Here is an 8,021-nt window from a genome sequence, read left to right on the forward strand (position 1 = left end):
AACACCTAAAGAAATGTTCAACATCTTTAGTCATCAGGGAAATGCAAATCAAAACAACCCTGAGATTTCACCTCACACCAGTGAGAATGGCTAAGGTCAAAAACTCAGGTGACAGCAAATGCTGGCGAGGATGTGGAGAAAGAGAACACTCCTCCTTTTTTGGTGGGATTGCAGACTGGTAAAACCATTCTGGAAATCAGTCTGGAGGTTCCTCAGAAAATTGGACATTGAACTACCTGAGGACCCAGCTATACCTCTCTTGGGCATATACCCAAAAGATGCCCCAACATATAAGAAAGACACATGCTCCACTATGTTCATAGCAGCTTTATTTATAATAGCCAGAAGCTGGAAAGAACACAGATTCCCTTCAACAGAGGAATGGATACAGAAAATGTGGTACATCTACACAATGGAATATTACTCAGCTATCAAAAACAATGACTTTATGAAATTCATAAGCAAATGGATGGAACTGAAAAATATCCTGAGTGAGGTAACACAGTTACAGAAAAACCCACCTGGTATGCACTCATTGATAAGTGGCTATTAGCCCAAATGCTCAAATTACCCTTGATGCACAGAACAAATGAAACTCAAGAAGGATGAACAAAATGTGAATGCTTCACTCCTTCTTTAAAAAGGGGAACAAGAATACCCTTGTCAGGGGATAGGGAGCCAAAGTTTAGAACAGAGGCAGAAGGAACACCCATTCAGAGCCTGCCCCACATGTGTCCCATACATATACAGCCACCCAATTAGATAAGATGGATGAAGCAAAGAAGCGCAGGCCGACAGGAACTGGATGTAGATCTCTCCTGAGAGACACAGCCAGAATACAGCAAATACATAGGCAAATGCCAGCAGCAAACCACTAAACTGAGAATGGGACCCCCGTTGAAGGAATCAGAGAAAGGACTGGAAGAGATTGAAGGGGCTCGAGACCCCATTAGAACAACAATGCCAACCAACCAGAGCTTTCAGGGACCAAGCCCCTACCCAAAGACTATACATGGACTGACCCTGGGCTCCAACCTCATAGGTAGCAATGAATAGCCTAGTAAGAGCACCAGTGGAAGGGTAAGCCCGCGGTCCTGTGACTGAACCCCTAATGAATGTGATTGTTTGAGTGAAGGTGGTAATGGGGGGAGGATGGGGAGGGGAAGCCCAAATAGAAGGGGAGATGGAGGAGTTGGGGGGATATTGGCCCCTAAACTGGGAAGGGGAATAACAATCGAAATGTAAATAAGAAATACTCAAGTTTAAAGATTAAAAAAAAGAAAGCTTCTCATAACCTAGGAATTCTTTCATTTTGTATACATCATTTTCCCTGTTTTATTTTCAATACATAATACATTTTCCTTCACATAGAGCAAATGATGGGCTCCTTCAGAATTACTGTATAGTACAGTTCTACTATTCTAGGCCATGGCCTGAATGGCTGTGGAGAGCTCTCTTCAGGATTGTCTAGCTACCAGAAGAGACATGGTAAAACTCCAGTGAAAGCATATCACTCAGCATATTTTCTTTTCTTCAAAACTGCATGGACAATGCTTTGCAAACACTTGACATGAAGTCTTTTTTTTTTTTTTGTAACTGAAGAATTGTCCTATTATATACGGAAAGAATGGGGCTCTAGGAGAACAAAAGGATCCCTTGAAGCAATACATATTTTGATTGTGACAATTGATCAGTTACTGATTTTTCTCATATGGAATAGAGAAAGTTATTAATGACGTAAATTCATTCTGTTGGATGGCCAGGAATGTAGCTTGTATGAGAAAGGAGACAAAGTTATTAGAAGAAAAGGAAGAAATAAGAAAAGGAAGACATATTCTCTGGTGCTCTAACACTATAATAAGCATGAAGGAAGTTCAAGTATAAAAGTTAATTTAGAAAATTTCAGTTCACAGATTATAAAGTATCTTATAACTATGAACTGTACCTAAGAAATATTTTTGTAGACAGACAATTATTTTTAGATGCATATGTGGTATGCGTGTGTGTGTCCATGTGTGCTTCTATTTCTGTTGATGTATGTGTATGACTGAGTGTTTCTCTATGTGAGCACTGTTGTACTAACCTATGTGTAGGCCTGAAGTTGACAACAAGACTTTTTTGGTCACTTATTGAGGCAGTGTTTTCACAATGAATTAAGAGCTCACTGATTTCATTAGTTTATATAGTTATCTTATAAGGAAATCTCTGTCTCTGTCATTCAATTGGAGGTAGCTGCCATTCCTGCCAGACATTTTACAGATCTTCTGGTAATCAAAACTTCGGTCCTCATACTTGAGGACCAATTCATCTCTACTAAGCCTTAGATACTCCTACATTTTATATGCAAAATACAATGTATTACTATTACCCCTTTACAGACAAACAACTTTTCCAGCTCACAGTATGTAACACATAACAAATGCTTAGTAAGATTTTATAGATAAAATAGTGTAGATAAAATAATGTGGTATTATAGTGAACTGTCTCTTTGAATGCAGATCTTCTAAATCATAAATCTATTTCAAATATCTTTTCAGTAATTCATAAGCTTGTCCAAAGAATGACCTGGATGAAGAGGGAGAGTGAATGAATCACATGCCTTCATTTTCCCGTTGAAGGATTTCATAATATTTGTGCTTGCTTGACTAAAAATATTTCACTCCATATAAATGTATTACTGATTATTGGAAAAATGAGCTCAAATAATGCATGTTTATGCAAAGTATCAAAAGAGTTAATTTCTTTTGTAGTTTCTGTCTAATTTTAGAGATTCTTGTGAATTAGACCGTATCCTTTATACTCTCACCTAAAATTATGTTTTAAAGGATTCATTGAACCAGTTGAATCTAGAAAGATATGCATAACCCGTGACCACTAATATTAGAACACTTATGCCCACTGAGACATGTGTGTCCTAATGTCTCAATCCCAAGAATGGGTAGAGTCTTCTTAAACAGAATATAACTAAGTCTCTTAGTAATAGCTTTGTGTATGATTTTGGTGGCTTTTGAGCTATAATATGGGTAGTACTTAAGAGAAGGTATAGAACTGTTTGGTATGCTTATATCATTATTAACTCTGAACTAGAAAGCCAAAATTAGCATTTCCTTCTCTAAGTTGCTTCAAGTTGTGATCCTCTTCTGATGGCAATAACGACAAGGACAACGACTACAAAGGGTTTCAGGAATCCAGCTATGAAGCTACTTTCGAATCAAAAAAGCAGAAGATAAATGATAGATTTGGAAAAAGAAACTAGGGGAATATTTTTAGGAATATTTAAAAACAATGCTTAGCAAGACTTATGAATGACAGATACATGAAGAAAAAGAGACCAAAGATGAAGAATGGTCAATTGATCCTTTAGAATAACATAGAAATAAATGCTATTCTGTGGAAATTTAATATATATGAAAATTCCTAAGGTTAATATATATTGCACTGTGAAAATGATAAAACTTTTTAATTTAGCTTTCTTCGTTATATTCAGATAGGACCGTGCAACCAACTTCCCCTCAATGTCATGACTAAGAGCAGGCTCATCACAATGAACCACAAACACAGAAGTCCACTGAGTCATGGTGTACTTAATAGATCCTAAGTGGTAGTCAATATAATTTTGAAAACATGCCCTTGCCTAGTTTTGTTTGCATATCATGTATGCTAGCCTAGTCTGGTAGTCCTCAGGACTCTTTTATTGTTGTCATTTGTTTATTTTTTTGTTTTTTGTTACCGCAAAACTCCTGAGTTAGCCCCAGCTACATATCTTATGTTCAAACCCAACCTAGTGACACCCTTGTGAGTTCTTTAGTGAATCCCCTCATGAAGTATGACAGCATCAGTTGACACACCAGCAAGAACATAGATAATTCCACATTGTCAAACCCAGGGATAAAGAACTACAGGCAGTCAGTGGTTACTGAAAAAGAGAAACCTCATTCTCCAGGGAGAATTCTCATATAGGTGTCCAATGCTAAGTCATCAGCCCTGTACCCATGTACACATGGGCAACATTAAATAAAATAAATAGATTATTCATACATGCAAAATAGTAACCAGAGGAAAAATGAATTTACAAGGGAGTTGGCAAGGAGGTCATAATGGCCATGACATAGATAGGATGCTCTTATATGATGTTCTAAAAAATATTTAACATATTTTTTTTTCGGAGCTGGGGACCGAACCCAGGGCCTTGCACTTCCCAGGCAAGCGCTCTACCACTGAGCTAAATCCCCAACCCCTTAACATATTTTTTAAAAACAAATGTTCAATGAGGACCAGGGAAACAGAGTTTATGTTGAATTTTGCTTGAGTTTTAATAAGTTATTTAACCTTTATGACCTTCACTTTTCTCATGTGGAAAGAAAATTATACTAATGAGATAATCTTTCAGGTTCCTCACCTCTCTAATTTTATTAAAAGCCTCAAAAATCAATTGACTCTAAGCAAGAAAATTCTGTAAGAGTAGTGACAGGGTTAAGGCACTAAATGAAGAATATGACAGATCATGAAGATGGATTAGGTGCAGGAAGAGTCAAAGAGTAAATTACTATAGGCTTGAGGGCTTTCTGTAGTCTCCCATCAGCAACCAGAGGAAGCAGGTGCTAATGATACCATTGGGAATAAATCTGCAGATTACTAACAAGTCAGTAGGCAATGGAAACCCCAAATTTACACTAATGAAATCCGAGTCCATGCCAGAATCAGCACAGTTAAGGTCCTTTGGAGTGGTTGACAGCACTAGGAAAAGTTGAAAATGAAGGTTTAATAATGAAATTTGAAGTCAAATAAATTTATGCATCCTCATTTTCTCAGAAAAAATATTCCATCAGTGAGTGCTTCTTCCTAACTAAGGAAAAGTATTTTTCCCAGTCATCTGTAAACAGTTGAGACTCTCTTACTTTTGAGCAAATGAAAAGAAGAACATTTGCCCAACTCCTTCCCATTCTCTCCTGCCCCTTATTCAGACCTAAAGAAGATCAGATGGCTAAAGTATGAGAAGGACTAGATTGTGAAATAGAAAGGAGATGCAGGCATAGAGCTAGTAAAGTCAGGTTAAAGTCCCTGACCCCAGAAAACAGTTTATTTAGGACTGAACATTGTAGAGAAAGAATCCATAAATGCAGAGTTGAAGAGCCAAGGAAGTCACGTGCCTGATTTCTTGAGAGTAGCAGACCAGGCTCTATGATCATCACCATAACCAGTTTAATTTTTAACATATGACTGCATTGAATGTGCTTGGAAAACAAAAGTTCTGTGTGCGTGCGTGCGTGTGTGTGTGTGTGTGTGTGTGTGTGTGTGTGTGTGTGTGTGTGTGTACACATGAATACGTGTTTGGAGGGATGGAGGGATGGAGGAATGGATGGATGAATGTATGGATGCATGGATGGCCTTCTCCAAGTGGATTTACATGCATTGTTCTATGCCTCACTTGGAGCTTTCCTGTTCAGTATATAATGCATCTCACTTATCATTCTCTTTTTAGAATATTGTCCATCCTCTCTTCATCTTTTGTGTTGCTATTGTTTTCTTAGCTAGCATATTTGAAAGTTTGTTTTGATTTTTAGTACTAGGCATTGAACCCAGGACCTTGTGTGTATTTCGCATGTTCTCCATCAGTCGATTCTACCTCTAGCTGGTCTTCATCTTTTATACCTTTCTCTTATGTCCTACAGTTCTGGTTCCATTTCTTATTTTCTATTCTCATTCTGCTAGTCTTTCGGAACATGACTGCTAGTTCAAAAATATTGGCCTTCTTAATTGTTATATTTTAAAAATAATTCTGTAACTGTTTATATTCTTTAAGGTAAGGGATATTGCATTTTTTTGTTTCAATGTTCTGTAACCCATAGGAAATTTAATCCATGGTGAAATAGTTGATTAATAAGTTTGAAAATATTTCCTACACAAAGAGCCTCAGGTTCCTGTTCACCAAGATTCTGAAATAATAAGTTTGTCCTTCATCTTTCATGTATATACAAATATAATTGCAGCAGTATCACAGATTCTCCTATCATCTACCAATTACATATATCACTACACTTGTGAAGCTCATAACTTGCATTTTATGACTCAAGTCATACATTAAAGCTTTCAGATATTCCTCCCATCATGGTGGCCGAGGAAGTTTTTTTTTAGGTTAGAAATGAAATTATATGTATATATAGAGAAGAGGCTAATAGAAGGTAAGCAGAATAATGTATATGATCCTGAGCAAAATGAGAAAATGAATTTTGCAGGGTGATGATATCATGAAGGTGGCTGTAAAAGTATCTTGTGAAAGTATTGAGATCCTGGAAAGAGAACAAATAGCAGTCTCCATAGCAAGGAATAAAGGAACTAAAACTATACCAACAGAGGCATTTGGAATTCAGGAAAAATGACCATAAAATGCACATGCTACAATAATATACTTAATCTTCATTACAAATCACCAAAAAAGATGATCGTAAGAAATTTTCTAAAAATCATGCAACAGTCACTCAGTTTATCTGAAATGTCTCCGATGTTGATTAAATAATGTGTTGAAGGTAGGAGTTCAACCTATTATTTATAAGATATACTTTGCTCTGTACAATGAATAACCAAATTTTATATACAATTTCTTATAAAAGTATCAATGAACGTATGATGTCAGCTTCAACAAAACTCGAAAGTACTATGTACTGAGTACTGTTGTCAGTGATTGTAAATACTAATTTTCCTATCAGTTCTCAAATTATCCGCACCTAACAAATAAAGAACTTGAAGACACACACAAATTAAGTTTTTGATCATTCTTTCCTAAGATCATCTGAGAAGAGAAGGATATTTGACTCAGCATATCTCACATTATACTCATAGGTCTTTTGGGTTTGCCACAACTCAAGGTAGTGCTACCTTTTTTTTTTCATCTTTATTAAATAAGGTATTTCTTATTTACATTTTGATTGTTATTCCCTTTCCCAGCTTCCAGGCCAACATGCCCCTAACCCCTCTACCTCCCCTTCTATATGGGTGTTCCCCTCGCCATCCTCCCCCCATTACTGTCCTCCCCCCAAAAATCACATTCACTGGGGGTTCAGTCTTGGCAGGGCCAAGGGCTTCCCCTTCCACTGGTGCTGATACTATGCTATTCATTTCTACCTATGAGGTTGGAGCCCAGGATCAGTCCATGTAGTCTTTGGGTAGTGGCTTAGTCCCTGGAAGCTCTGGTTGGTTGGTATTGTTGTTCATATGGGGTCTCAAGCGCTTTAAGCTCCTTTAGTCCTTTCTCTGATTCCATCAATGGGGGTCCGGTTCTCAGTTCAGTGGTTTAATGATGGCATTTGCCTATGTATTTGCTGTATTCTGGCTGTGTCTCTCAGGAGAAATCTACATCCAATTCCTGTCAGACTGCACTTCTTTGCTTCATCCATATACCTAGTTTGGTGACTGTATATGTATAGGCCACATTTGGGGCAGGCTCTGAATGGGTGTTCCTTCTGCCTCTGTTCTAAACTTTGCATCCCTACTCCCTCCCAAGGGTATTCTTGTTCCTCTTTTAAAGAGGGAGTGAAGAATTCACATTTTGGTCATCCTTCTTGAGTTTCATGTGCTCTGTGCATCTAGGGTAATTAAAGCATTCAGGCTAATAGCCACTTATCAATGAGTGCATACCATGTGTGTTTTTCTGTGATTTGGTTACCTCACTCAGGATGATATTTTCCAGTTCCATCCATTTGCCTATGAATTTCATAAAGTCATTGTTTTTGATACCTGAGTAATATTCCATTATGTAGATGTACCACATTTTCTGTATTCATGCCTATGTTGAAGGGCATCTGGGTCATTTCCAGCTTCTGGCTATTATAAATAAGGCTGCTATGAACATAGTGGAGCACATGTCTTTTTTATATGTTGGGGCATCTTTTGGGTATATGCCCAAGAGAGGTATAGCTAGGTCCTCAGGCAGTTCAATGTCCAGTTTTCTGAGGAACCTCCAGACTGATTTCCAGAATGGTTGTACCAGTCTGGAATCCCACCGACCATGGAGGAGGGGTTCT

The sequence above is a fragment of the Rattus rattus genome, chromosome 1 (assembly GCF_011064425.1).
Source record: "Rattus rattus isolate New Zealand chromosome 1, Rrattus_CSIRO_v1, whole genome shotgun sequence".
NCBI lineage: Eukaryota > Metazoa > Chordata > Mammalia > Rodentia > Muridae > Rattus > Rattus rattus.